At 49.0% G+C, this 15,100-nt stretch overlaps 1 long non-coding RNA gene across 1 annotated transcript in view; it reads right to left on the bottom strand.

The window, feature by feature from the left end:
* The window catches only part of LOC144806358 (uncharacterized), a 33,894-nt gene extending 18,806 nt beyond the window's left edge, over positions 1-15,088 (bottom strand). The window contains exons 1-2 of the long non-coding RNA XR_013605777.1: positions 14,964-15,088; positions 3,380-3,514 (exon numbers count right to left, since the gene is read on the bottom strand). This is a non-coding gene — a long non-coding RNA (uncharacterized LOC144806358). The remainder of the gene's footprint in view (positions 1-3,379; positions 3,515-14,963) is intronic.
* Positions 15,089-15,100: the final 12 nt, after the last annotated feature.

Genomic DNA, 15,100 nt, shown 5'->3' with positions numbered 1-15,100 from the left:
CCTCACACACACACCCTCACCACTCTACCCGCTACCGCCCTCACTCTACCGCCCTCACTCTCCCACCATCTCGCCCTCACTCTACTGCCCTCACTCTACATCTCTACCGCCCTCATGCTACTGCCCTCACTCTACCACTCTACCGTCCTGTGTGTGATTTTCTTGGGGAAGTAATAGGTAAACAGATTAAGGTAAGCCCTCGTCTTGTTTTCTTTGAGCTCAACATAGAGGAAGATGTACGAATACATTCTGCTGTTCCCAAGTTTATTTTCTATGTGGTTTTGGTGGCGAGGCGCGAGATATGTAGGCTTTGGAAGTCTGAAAGTCCCCCATTTTTTTCTGAGTGCCTCAAAATTCTCATCTATACGAGCCAGACTGATATGGCCTGTGACCCAAGGAGTCAGGATAAGATCTGGACAATGTTGGTAAATTGGAGAGAAAACATCAGTGGGTCCAATGATTAAGCCAAACATGATGTGGGTCCTGGCCTCTCCTGTGTTGTGGTCCCCTTTTCGTAAAGGAGTTGGAAGTGGAACCAGCAGTATTCTTCTGCAGAGATGTACTCCGTCCCCTCCCGGACATTTGTGGGGTAAGATCAACCCTAGCAAGAGAGTTGGCAAGATGAGGACAAAAAACAAAAATCCTGATCAGGTAGTCCAGCTTTCAGTGTAATACATATACCGATGGCCCCCACACGCTGATCAATTTCGATTGGTTATATGTTATGTTATCAGCATCTGTCTAACACCTTCTTCCTCCACCATTACACCAAAACGATTTCTTAATAATGCCACATGCCCATGAACGTCTGGCAGTGATGACACTAAAAAAGCACTTCATACAGTCTACAGTTTTCAAATAGCTTTTATATTCATCGGCATTGAGTCAGATTTTGAACATATATGTTTGTCTTATGATATAAATTCCAATAGGGGAAATATGTGCCTCTTTTATTACGTGTGACTGACTTGAGTTGCTGCCTCCCTCCCACAAATGATTTTCTACTTTAGAGTTTATAGCGTTATAGTGTTATTCTTGCCTTCCTAAGGTAGGGTTTATAGAAATATAAACTGGCAGAACACCAGTCAGCTCGGTATGACTGACTCAGCCTTTCTTCCATCTATGTTTCGTACAATGAGTATCAGGAAATTTGATGGTAACAGCACTCTTCAATAAAGAGAGACACGAGTGAACGGCATGTACGTGATTGTTTGTATTATTTAGTGCAGAGAACAAAAACTATGCTCATATCTAGCTTTTATCCTAGGATATTGTTTGATAAATGTCGTCAGTAGCTTGCCTATTTCTCATGTTGTGTGTCAGCCTGTGTTGGCTCTTCTTGTGCTTGTCACTCTCCTGGAGTAAAGCCTCTTTACCATCCTTCTGATTGGATGACATGTATACTACACTGTTCACTATTAGGAACTACCTTTGACTTTTGGATGAGCATTCCATGGGAGTACATTTGTTTTGGGTTTATGGGTTAACGGGTTTTTATCACTAATCCCTAAATTTTGCTGAAAATACCCATGAGTGCAAGTATTGTTCATAGTGTTGCTTTAACCAGTAGCGTGATCAGTTGTGCTTGGATGCTTTTCTTTATGTCTGTTTCACTCGAAAAGATACCATGATTCTTTTCTTTTATTCCACATTATGCTAGTCTCCCAATAAGCTTCCTGGTACTTCTTGGTTTTTCCTCCATGTAGAGAAATGAACATTTGCTGAGAATAGACACTTTCATAATACCACAAATATCTCCATTTTATTTATTTCCTTCTAGTCAAGTCTTCCATCACACAAACTGCACTTTTATGTTCCTGTGTGTGTCCACAAATGGGTCAGTATTATTGTTGATGTGTTTAGGGTCTTGCCAGATTCTCTGCATCTCTTGGATTATTTCCATGTGTGTTCAATGAAGGTGTGTTTTTGCTTATGGTGGTGTAGAACTGATGAGCGACTAAAGCCTTTCCTGCATTCAGTGCACTTGTATGGCTTTCCCCCGTGTGTGTCCTCTGATGCATCCTTAGGTTTTAGCAGTTACTAAAACTACTTCCGCATTCACTGCAATGGTATGGTTTTGCCCGTGTGTGTTCTCTGATGACTCTGAAGGATTGATAGCTGACTAAAGCTTTTCACACATTCACTGCACTGGAAAGGTTTTTCCCCTGCTTTTTTAAGACTGATGATTGACTAGCTGCACTTTAAGGGGTTTTCCTCTGTATGTGTTCGCTGATGTTTTTGTAGATATGATTACTGCACATTGGAGGTAAGTCTTTGCATATGGGAGCACAACAGTGGGATATGGGAGCGGGCAGCCATGATCAAATGCTGGTCCTGACATGCTAGAGATATTTTTTAACATATAGGGGCCCTAGATCACATTTTGAAACAATGGGGTCGATTGGCTTGGCATAATAGGAAAATACATGAATATTTAATGAGAGCCCTTTTAGCTAATCTATTTGAAAAGTGTGCTTTACAATGCACTATTTGACCCAATACTTAAAAACATTTCCTCAGTTTCTGAACCTCTCTGCACACTCCATAGAGGAGGTTTGGCTCATTTGCTTCGCTTTCTACAATTCAGAGCTAGTATTATTTCCCACCACTTTCGAAGATCATATCAGCACCATAATACAGGTGGAAATTAAAACAGACATTTGTTTAACTTGTATTTTCATAATAATGATGCAGTTATTATAGAATGTTAGTGATGTCAATTCTTGTGATGTCCTAAGGATTAAGGTTATATGACTTCACCTCCTGGAAAGACTCAGGATTAAAGGTCATATGATATAACTTCCTCTGATTCTCAACACCCGCTCTGCCCGCAAACACGCGGTTGAACTCTGAGACCTACTCGACTCAACCACCCCAGACGTCACCTTCCTGACGGAGACCTAGCTGAACCCCTCCTCGGCACCCGACATCGCCATAGCCATCCCGGAAGGCTACAAGATCACCAGCAGGGACCGCACCAACGGAGTAGGAGGAGGAAACGCCCAACACCGACGAAGCCCTCAGCACCACCGAACACCTCCACTTCCAGATCCACACCGACCCCAACACCACTCTCAGAGGAACCCTCGTCTATAAACCCGAGTAAGTAGTGCGCTTTACAAATGCTATGATTCATTAAGGTCAAAGGCTGTGTGATGTCACTTCTGATACCCCTGGCATTTTGATGAATCGATGTCCATGCAAAAAAGTTACAGACAGGAGAAAGTCAGCCGCACAAGATAGAAAAACACTGGAAAATGAAGGGATAAAAAACCTTTGATAGTAAAGTTGAAGAAAAGTAAATAGTATAAATGTACAAGGCCATACTTTTACTAGTGGGAATAGTTACACGTTAGAAATAATAATAAACATGATTTACTGGGGTCGGCAGAACCATCTGCCAAGGCTGCAGAGCTGGTGGTGGGAGTCAACCTGGTTGTGGTTGTCTTCAAACGTTCCGCGGCGCTGGTGGTGGTGGCAGCTGCTTATGAAGGTGCCCTCTTGCCCTTGGGTGCTTATGAAAGGAATAAAGATAAAAAGAACAATGATTGGTGGTACTCTCTTTACAAAAAACAGTTTGACAGACACAGTATTGATTATTTTAAATCAGATAACCTATTCCTAGATTCCTAATCTAAAATTACATTTTGAACTATTAATTCATTTCCATGAATGATCTTTGCTTCTCCAACCTCTTTTGATGGGCCAAGTTGGTCTCCCTTTGCATAGTACAGTATGTACATCAGGGAGATTAGGACTGTATGAGCTACATAAAGCCACAAGGAAGACGCTAACACCCCTGGTATACTACTATCATAATAGTAGTAGCATCCCCTAAATGTTCCCAAGCGAACACCTAGCTGGCCAACACTGGAACAGAATCCTGGCAGTGTCAATCACTCTCTGATGCAAAACGTGCATTTATGTCAAGTCAAGTCGAAGATTTATATAGCGCACTACTCACCCAGAGGGTCTCAAGGCGCTTGAGGGAGGGGGGGTTCGCTACTTATCAAATAGCCAAGTTTTGAGTTGTTTTCTGAAGGAGAGGTGGTTCTGTGTGAGGCAGAGGTGGGTGGGGAGCGAATTCCAGGTCTTGGCCGCTAAGTAGGAGAATGATCTTCCTCCCATGGTGGCTTTTCGGATGCGTGGTATCGCGGCGAGGGCTTGATTGGACGATCGTAGTTGGCGGGTGGGGGTGTAAAAGGTCAGGCGCGTGTTGAGGTATCTGGGTCCTAGGTCATAGAGGGCCTTGTGTGCGTGGGTGAGGAGACGGAACGTTATTCTCTTGTTGACAGGGAGCCAGTGAAGGTCTCTCAGGTGACCGGATAAGTGATTGTGGCGGGGTATGTCTAGGATGATTCGGGCGGAGGCGTTTTGAATGCGTTGGAGTTTTTTCTGTAATTTGGCTGTGATTCCGGCGTAGAGGGTGTTTCCGTAGTCCAGTCGGCTTGTGACGAGTGCTTGGGTGACCGTCTTTCTTGTTTCGGTGGGGATCCATCGGAAGATCTTTCGGAGCATGTGTAAGATGTTAAAGCATGATGATGAGATGGCGTTGACTTGTCTGGTCATCGAGAGGGAGGAGTCTAGGATGAATCCCAGGTTGCGAGCATGGTCCGTTGGTTTGGGTGCACTGCCCAGGGCCGGCGGCCACCATGAGTCGTCCCATGCAAAGGGGGATGATCCTAGGATGAGGACTTCCGTCTTGTCTGAATTCAGTTTTAATCGGCTGTTCTTCATCCACTCGGCTACGTCTTTCATCCCTTCGTGTAAGTTGGTTTTGGCGGTGTTTGGGTCTTTGGTGAGGGAGAGGATCAGCTGTGTGTCATCAGCGTATGAGATGATGTTGAGGTTGTGTTGGCGTGCGAAGGTCGCGAGGGGGCTCATGTAGACGTTGAAGAGGGTGGGGCTGAGTGATGATCCTTGTGGTACGCCGCAGATGACTTCGGTTGCCTCCGATCTGAAAGGGGGGAGGCGTACTCTCTGGGTTCTTCCGGCGAGGAACGAGATGATCCAATCCAATGCTTTTCCTTGTATCCCGACGTTGCTGAGGCGTTGTACAAGGGTGCTATGACAGACCGTGTCAAACGCTGCGGAGAGGTCCAGGAGGATGAGGGCAACTGTTTCCCCGTTGTTGAGTAGTGTTCGGATGTCGTCTGTTGCTGCGATGAGGGCGGACTCCGTGCTGTGTTTGGCTCGGAAGCCGGACTGTGAGGGGTCGAGGGAGCAGTTTGATTCGAGGAAGGCGGCGGGCTGACTGTTGACGGTTTTCTCTATGACTTTGGCAGGGAATGAGAGGAGCGAGATGGGGCGGTAGTTCTTAAGTTCAGTGGGGTCTGCTGTAGGTTTTTTCAGGAGGGCGCTGAGTTCGGCATGTTTCCAGCTTTCCGGGAAGGTAGCGGTGTTTAGGGAGCAGTTGATGATATCTCGGAGTTGGGGTGCGATGATGGAGTCGGCCTTGTTGAAGATGTGGTGGGGGCATGGGTCGGTTGGCGATCCGGAGTGGATGGAGTTAATCAAGCGGATGTGTCCTCGGTGTTGATCGGGTTCCAGGCGCTGAGGGTGGTGGTGGGGGGCTTCAGTTCGGAGGTAAGGGGAGTGGGCTGGTCGCCGAAGCTGTTATGTATGTCAGTGATTTTGCTGTGGAAGAACGATGCTAGAGAGTCGCAGAGGTCTTGAGAGGGAGTGATGTCGTTGGTGCCGGCGCTGGGATTGGTAAGCTCTTTGACGATGTTGAAGAGTTCCTTGCTGCTGTGGGCGTTGTTGTCGAGTCGATCCTTGAATGCTGATTTCTTGGTGGATCGGATCAGCTGGTGGTGTTTGCGGGTGGCGTCCTTGAGGGCGGTCATGTTGTCTGTGGTTGGGTTTCTTCGCCAGGCTTTCTCGAGGGATCGGCAGTTCTTTTTGGAGTTCTTGAGGTCATCGTTGAACCAGGGGGCTTTTTTTCTTCCTGGCTTGTTGTGATGGTTTTTCAAGGGTGCTAATTCGTCAGCGCAGTGGGTGATCCATTGTGCGAGATTGATGGCTGCTTGATTTGGGTCCGATGATCTGGCGGGAGGATTTTGGTTTAGCAATGTGGTGCGCTGGTTGGTGGTGATTTTGTTCCAGTTTCTGCGGGAGACTTGTTGTGGGTGGTGGTGGGTCGTGGTCTTTCTGAAGTTGAAAGTGGACGCAGCTGTGGTCCGTCCAGTGGAGTTCTGTGGCGTGATTGAAGGAGACGTGCTTACTGGAGGAGAAGATTGCGTCGAGCGTGTGTCCGGCGTAGTGGGTGGGGGTGTTTACCAGTTGTTTGAGTCCGAGATTGGCGAGGTTGTCCAGAAGGGAGGTGGTGTTGCTATCGTTGTCCATTTCCAGGTGGAAGTTGAGGTCTCCTAGGAGAATGTAGTCCTCGGAGGGGAGGGCGTGTGGGCTGATAAAGTCAGCAATGTCTTTGCTGAATTGTGTGCGGGGTCCTGGGGGGTCTGTAAATGAGGGTGCCTCTAAGTGTGGTCTTGGGGTCGGTGTGTATCTGGAAGTGAAGGTGTTCGGCTGCTTTGAGGGTGTCGTCGGAGCTGGTCGAGATGCGGATGGTGTCTTGTGGACGATGGCGATGCCTCCTCCTGTTTGGTTGATGCTGTCTTTTCGGACGATCTTGTAACCGTCCGGGATGGCTATGGCGATGTCGGGCGCTGATGAGGCGTTCATCCAGGTTTCTGTAAGAAAGGCGACGTTCGGTGTTATGGTGTCGAGTAGGTTCCATAATTCAATGGTGTGTCTGTGGACCGACCGGGTGTTGAGCAGGATGCACTTCAGGTGGTTGTTGTTTGAGCTCAGTTTGGCGCTAGTGGTTGTAGTGTTGGTCCTGATGCAGCAGAGCTTGCAGGATTGGCAGGTGAAGGGTCCATGGGTACGTCCTGGGGCGGCTTGGTGGCAGTCGGGGAGTCGGCCGGTGTTGAGTGCAGAGAGGGTTGCGGCATCGTACGTTAGGCGGGGGGAGAGGTTTTAGCGGGGGCCAGGGGGTCTGGCGCTGAGCGCGGTCCAGGCGCGGACGGGTGTAGACGGGCTTACCTTTGGCGCGACCTCGGCGCGCATGGGGCGCGTCCGCTGCGCGTGAACGCTGCGCGCGAATGCATCTGTCATAAGTGGGGAGCGGAGGGGGCGGAGCGAGGGAGGAGCAGCTGGGAGGCGGGAGCGGGCAGGCGATGTCCAGGGAAAGCTTGAGGGAGCGAGTGGAGCGACCGTGGCTGACTGGGTCAGGACGGTCACAGCGCTTCCGCTCGCGGGACTATCTATTTGTTGGTAGTGGGAGGGAGGAGCAGCTGGGAGGCGGGAGCGGGGAGGCGATGTCCAGGGAAAGCTTGAGGGAACGGGGGTGGGGCCGCGGGGGAGCAGCGGCAGAGTGCTAGGACCAAATGGCACGGTCCAAAATGTCCAAAATGTAGTGGGGGGATCGGGGGCACAACCAGGCACAATGCAAGGCAGAACAAATAAATAGCTACAAAATACGATACCAATATCTATACAAATACGATACCAGGCACAGCAATATGACCACAGGCGATCTCGGGGGCACAATCAGCAAGCAAGCAGCAGGGCTGAGGGCAATATCCGTCTCCAGGCGAGATCGGGGGCACAATCAGGCGCAAAAGGGTTCAGGGAGCAAGTGGATCGACCGTGGCAGACTGGGTCAGGACGGTGACAGCGCTTCCGCTCGCGGGACTATCTATTTGTTGGTAGTGGGAGGGAGGAGCAGCTGGGAGGCGGGAGCGGGGAGGCGATGTCCAGGGAAAGCTTGAGGGAACGGGGGTGGGGCCGCGGGGGAGCAGCGGCAGGGTGCTAGGACCAAATGGCACGGTCCAAAATGTCCAAAATGTAGTGGGGGGGTCGGGGGCACAACCAGGCACAATGCAAAGCAGAACAAATAAATAGCTACAAAATATGATACCAATATCTATACAAATACGATACCAGGCACAACAATATGACCACAGGCGATCTCGGGGGCCCAATCAGCAAGGAAGCAGAAGCTGAGGGCAATATCCGTTTCCAGGCGAGATCGGAGCACAATCAGGCGCAAAAGGGTTCAGGGAGCGAGTGGAGCGACCGTGGCTGACTGGGTCAGGACGGTTATGTGAGTGAGGCACACTAAATCTCCATAGCTGCCAAGGTTTCAGATTGCTTATGTGTGACATTTTCATAGTTTCAGTGTACTTATGAATGACTTCCAACGACCAAATGTGTGACACTTAGAGTGACACTTTCTCGCTATCAAAATTAAGTTATGAAAATGGAAGGGTGCTTACCTTCTCATATACGTTTTATTTGTTTTATAGAGCTGCTCATAACAATGTGGAGTGTCAGAGATCGATACATCACACACACATTATACAGAGACAATTAATCATATCTGTGTAAATGTAGTCTATAGGAAATGTTACATATGACGGTGAGGATTGCAAGTTGTAGGAATCACGTCATAGATATAAGTATGCAGTATATTTTAAGAGTATATGATCTGGAGAAGCATAAACTCAGGATTTAAAACATACCACAGTAATTGGCATAAGTAAAAAGAATGCTCATCTACGCGAACTAACCCTTTTTAGCAGCATTAGGATAATGAAAAACTGGGGGAGAAAAGAATGTTCTAACCTATACACACAGTTTGAATGCAGTTCTTGAAGACAGTTCATACCTAACTGTGCCATTTTAGGATTGTAACTAATGAAATGCAAGTAACAAATGGACCTCTGCGACAAGCTGTAACTCATTGAGCTAGCCACATAAGATGCTGTTAAGTGGTCTGCATAGTACACGTTCTTTGCAGTAGTCACATTAACCCTTTCCGCTACTTCATGATGAGGAAAAACAGGCACTAGACAAAATGCCTCTCTCTCTCCAGCAGGAACATTATTCACAGGAGGCATCTTTACATTTTTATTGTTGCCTGAGAACTCTTGGACACACAAGGAATTCGTCAGCAGGTGGTTTTAAACCCATGTTATTTCTGAATATACAGCACCTGACCCTCCACTCTCCCAGCTCAGTGCTCGGTGCTGTAGTTCATCAGACATTACACGAATAGCAAAAGGATCTCTATGACAAAACCAGTAACTCATTGCTATAATCCTCATAAAATAGTCATTTCTGTGATAAAAGCCTGGTACGCATTTTTTGGAGCTGGATAATTTACAATCAGAGCTACTAGCCATGTTGGTCAGTTAAAACTGCCAATAGACAACAAAAGTCCATTCTATCCGCAGAAACATTAGTATCACCAGCCGCATTATTTGATGTACATGTGTGTCTCAATTCCGATGGGCAGCAGCAATTCCTGAATACATACAACAGTTGCAATCAATGTATATCACATTTCTTGCAGATATTCTAGTTTCGTTCCCAGACCCAATGGATTTGACACAGTAACAAATTAGAAGCCTCGTCATTGAAAGAGCGCTGCCCGAATCCAAACCTGTGGCTTTAATCTTTGGTGAATGACCTACCACTTCCACACACAAAAGTAGACTACTACTTTCTATGAGAAAAGCTGGGATGATTTTATCCTGGATGGATTATGGCACTCTCAGGTCTTTCGGCAATATTGGGTTACTTGAGATTATTTGTTTTAGTGGGTGCTTAGGGAGGGGCAATCATCCAAAATCCCCTAAAATAGACCCGCAGATCTCAAACGTACATGTAAAGCCCTATCACACCAAAGTACAGATTTTTTCAAGTTAAATTACTTTCAAGTTACAGAATGAGCACAATAGTTAGACAAGATGCTTTTAATGTTAGTATCTTGTTCAGAATCCAGCCAACACGTGTTTCGTCGTATGGGGTAGGGCCCACGACTTCCTCAGGGCTGGGAAAGAAAAACAGAAAACATCATGTAATCCCGCAATTCCTCGGGCATTGTTACATTAAAATCACTTTAGCAGAATCCATGCTATGACATTTCCAAAGTTGTGATACAACATCACAAATCCCACCAGCACTTGGAGGTAGTAGATGGGAAAAAAAGGGTGAGGGACAGGAAGAGACAAAAGCCCCAATATCCTGGGTTAAAGGGTTAAACGTTGAAGTATAAGCAACAGATCAAGAACATCACAAAGAAAAACCATGGTGCTCGTGGTGGAAAGTGTAGGAAGGGTCAAGCGCATTACTATACTTAATAATATACGTCAGTGAAAATACACTCATCTGTGTCCTCTCCCAAACACACACTGAGCAGAAAAGCTCAGGCCTACCTTGTAAAGTACAACTTCTCTTTCTATGCCTAAAGAGGGTAGCCAGATGTGACCATATTTAGTAATTGCTCATTATCCCAAGATTGTGAATTTATTTAGTACCAGGAGGTAAGAAACATACCTTCTGCCTGGTTATAGTTCCGACCCAGCCTAAGATCGGCTGGGTAATAAACGTAATCTTGAACGTCAATCTTGTTAAATTCTCTGTACAAAGATGATGGGTACTATCATTATCATACAAGTGTAAATTTAGCCCTTGCATCATACTTATATAGCATCTATTATGTGAGTATATGGTAAGTGCTCATATCCGGTGACTTACATCAACTTCTAGTGTTCGGGTTTGTGGCTTTAATTACGTGCTCGGTAATCATTAGTCTACAGAGGGTTTCACCTTCCCTATTTATACCGTGTGTATTGATTAGAAGCAGAAATGAGGCTTACCCGCAAGACCTCTGCGACTCCCTTGCCTCGTTTTTCCACAGCAAGATCGCCGACATACACAACAGCTTCGACGCACAGACCACGCGCCCTACCACTGAGTCAACGCCCCCCACCACCACCCTCTGCGCCTGCACTCCGGTCAGCACCGAAGACACCACCCGCGTGATGAACACCATCCACTCCGGATCACCTACCGACCCCTACCCCCACCACGTCTTCAACAAAGCCGACTCCATCATCGCACCCCAACTCCGGGACATCATCAACACCTCCTTCAACACCGCCACCTTCCCGGATAGCTGGAAGCATGCCGAGCTCAGAGCCCTCCTGAAGAAACCTACAGCGGACCCCACCGATCTCAAGAACTACCGTCCCATCTCGCTCCTCCCTTTTCCTGCCAAGGTCATCGAGAAGACCGTCAACAGTCAGCTGGCCACCTTCCTCGAGACGAACGGATCCCTCGACCACTCGCAGTTCGGCTTCCGTGCCAACCACAGCACCGAGACTGCCCTCATCGCAGCCACAGACGACATCAGATCCCTGCTCGACAACGGGGAAACAGCAGCCCTCATCCTCCTGGACCTCTACGCAGCGTTCGACGCGGTCTGACACCGCACCCTAGTGCAGCGCCTCAACAACATCTGAATCCAAGAGAAGGCACTGGAGTGGATCATCTCATTCCTCACCGGAAGAACCCAGAGAGTCCGCCTCCCCCATTCAGATCCGAGTGGCCCCCTGCCCTGGGCACCACTCCCAAGCCAACGGACCACGCTCGTAACCTGGGCTTCATCCTGGACTCCTCCCTCTCGATCACCAGACAAGTCAACGCCGTCTCGTCGTCATGCTTCAACACCCTGCGTATGCTCCGAAAGATCTTCCGGTGGATCCCCACCGAAACCAGGAAGACAGTCACCCAGACACTCGTCACCAGCCGACTGGACTATGGGAACACCCTCTACGCCGGAACCACAGCCAAACTTCAGAAAAGACTCCAACGCATCCAGAATGCCTCCGCACGACTCATCCTGGACATCCCCCGACACAGCCACATCTCCGGACACCTGAGAGACCTGCACTGGCTCCCCGTCAGCAAGAGGATCACGTTCAGACTCCTCACCCACGCACACAAGGCTCTCCACGACCCGGGAGCCAGGTACCTCAAAACCGCCTGACCTTCTACACTCCCACCCGGCAGCTACATTCCACCAGCCTCGCCCTCGCCGCCGTTCCACGTATCAGCAGAGCCACCACTGGAGGAAGATCCTTCTCCTACCTGGCAGCCAAGACATGGAACTCCCTCCCCATACACCTCCGACTGACCCAGGACCACCTTTCCTTCAGGAAGCAACTCAAGACCTGGCTCTTCGAGCAATAGCAGACCCCCCCAAGCGCCTTGAGACCCTCAGGGTGAGTAGCGCGCTATACAAATGCTATGATTGATGATTGATTACCCCAAAATCAGCGCACGATATGTGTGCGCGCTGTAAAGATCCTTATATTTTCAAAAAGCACGGTTTGGTATGCGTGCTGCTTCGCGAACTGTATTATAGTCTGTGCTTGGATGCTACAAGGCAAATACAAAGGACAAACGGGGACTACCATTAGTATCCGAGCAAACATCCATATCTAGGAAGAAAAAGGGCACGTGGTGCGAGTTAACTCTAACCAGCGTCACTTCTAACCTGTATGCGGCATCCTCCGTGATCCTCACTCGTCACCCGGCAACTCAGTATGGTCGAGAGTTCAGAGCCGGATGCCGGAAGCACTGTAAAGGAGTGCCAACCGTGCAATAGCTAGACCGTTTTGCCCGATTCGACGGGTGAAAAAGCTTTTATTGTTCAATTATTTAAAATCATTACAATATGCTGACAATATAAAAATAGTTATCTAAAAAACGACATAAGTTATATTCCCTAATTTTTTGTTTACTCCAGTCAGTTCAACATAAAACCTTCAGTAAAATGTCATATTCTAGCTATGCAGTTTAAAAACAAGGTGCATTAATTATTATTATTATTTTTTTTTTTTAATGGGAGATATGACACCTCTCCCCCTCTCCGATTCGACGGTTTAGTAAACGCCGCCATATTGGATGAGTATGTGTGCCCGAATCTGGTATGATAACCGGAAACACCCAGCTTTCAGTCCAGGGCCCCATATAATCGGTGCAAGTGTATTATAGTTAAGAGAAAGAGTAACTCAATACAGTAATTATTAGTCCACTGAATAGTCTGTTCGGCCATGTCGACAAACACACATTCGTGCCCTCTGAATATGTATTGCTTAAATGACACTAATTTTACGCAGGTGTAGGCACAGATCCAGTCCATATCTTGCTATCATCATCCTAACGGCACTGCAGGAGTATCTGTGCATGACAAACGCGGCATCTCGCAGGGGGCTTCGGTTTCCTCAGAAAACATAATCTGCAAAACCATCAAATGACTGCCCCTCTATGATCCCTCGGAGGGTCTGTACAAGTAGTGACCGGTGACTGACCCTCTTATGATCCCTCGGAGGGTCTGTACAAGGAGTGACCGGTGACTGACCCTCTTATTATCCCTCGGAGGGTCTGTACAAGGAGTGACCGGTGACTGACCCTCTTATGATCCCTCGGAGGGTCTGTACAAGGAGTGACCGATGACTGACCCTCTTATGATCCCTCGGAGGGTCTGTACAAGGAGTGACCGGTGACTGACCCTCTTATGACCCCTCGGAGGGTGTGTACAAGGAGTGACCGGTGACTGACCCTCTTATGATCCCTCGGAGGATCTGTACAAGGAGTGACCGGTGACTGACCCTCTTATTATCCCTCGGAGGGTCTGTACAAGGAGTGACCGGTGACTGACCCTCTTATGATCCCTCGGAGGGTGTGTACAAGGAGTGACCGGTGACTGACCCTCTTATGACCCCTCGGAGGGTGTGTACAAGGAGTGACCGGTGACTGACCCTCTTATGATCCCTCGGAGGGTCTTTACAAGTGGTGACCGGTGACTGACCCTCTTATGATCCCTCGGAGGGTCTGTACAAGTAGTGACCGGTGACTGACCCTCTTATGATCCCTCGGAGGGTCTGTACAAGTGGTGACCGGTGACTGACCCTCTTATGATCCCTCGGAGGATCTGTACAAGGAGTGACCGGTGACTGACCCTCTTATGATCCCTCGGAGTGTCTGTACAAGTAGTGACCGGTGACTGACCCTCTTATGACCCCTCGGAGGGTGTGTACAAGGAGTGACCGGTGACTGACCCTCTTATGATCCCTCGGAGGATCTGTACAAGGAGTGACCGGTGACTGACCCTCTTATTATCCCTCGGAGGGTCTGTACAAGGAGTGACCGGTGACTGACCCTCTTATGATCCCTCGGAGGGTGTGTACAAGGAGTGACCGGTGACTGACCCTCTTATGACCCCTCGGAGGGTGTGTACAAGGAGTGACCGGTGACTGACCCTCTTATGATCCCTCGGAGGGTCTTTACAAGTGGTGACCGGTGACTGACCCTCTTATGATCCCTCGGAGGGTCTGTACAAGGAGTGACCGGTGACTGACCCTCTTATGATCCCTCGGAGGGTCTTTACAAGTGGTGACCGGTGACTGACCCTCTTATGATCCCTCGGAGGGTCTGTACAAGTGGTGACCGGTGACTGACCCTCTTATGATCCCTCGGAGGGTCTGTGCAAGGAGTGACCGGTGACTGACCCTCTTATGACCCCTCGGAGGGTGTGTACAAGGAGTGACCGGTGACTGACCCTCTTATGACCCCTCGGAGGGTGTGTACAAGGAGTGACCGGTGACTGACCCTCTTATGATCCCTCGGAGGGTCTTTACAAGTGGTGACCGGTGACTGACCCTCTTATGATCCCTCGGAGGGTCTGTACAAGTGGTGACCGGTGACTGACCCTCTTATGATCCCTCGGAGGGTGTGTACAAGGAGTGACCGGTGACTGACCCTCTTATGACCCCTCGGAGGGTCTGTACAAGTGGTGACCGGTGACTGACCCTCTTATGATCCCTCGGAGGGTGTGTACAAGGAGTGACCGGTGACTGACTCGGCTTCTTCAACACTTCAATGCTCCCCCGCCCGTCCCATGACCACACTGGGCAGCGCTCCAAACTCCCCCCAGCCCCAGTGGCCGTTGAAATGTCCCAGATACAAAACGATGCTGCAGCCAGGCATAGAATAGTGAGTCTCACGCGCCGTGCAACTGCGCATGCGCGGAGAACAGACACTGTCTCCAGCACGCGCAAAGATGACAGTCCCAATGGAGCTTGGAAACTGGGATTAGAGTGCCTCACCTCTCCTTGTGCTCCGCTCAGTGGAGGCTGCAGGGCCGGGGGTAGAGGTGGGGGCAGCCCCGCCGAGTCCGGCACGGGGGGCCCGGCTGCCTGCGAGGAGTGTGTTCCGGTGTGTTATTGCCCCGGAGTGACGCGCG

This window comes from Lissotriton helveticus (assembly GCF_964261635.1).
Source record: "Lissotriton helveticus chromosome 1_1 unlocalized genomic scaffold, aLisHel1.1 SUPER_1_unloc_66, whole genome shotgun sequence".
NCBI classification, from domain to species: domain Eukaryota; kingdom Metazoa; phylum Chordata; class Amphibia; order Caudata; family Salamandridae; genus Lissotriton; species Lissotriton helveticus.
Note: the sequence above shows the minus strand (reverse complement) of the source record. Positions and strands in the feature narration are given on the sequence as shown.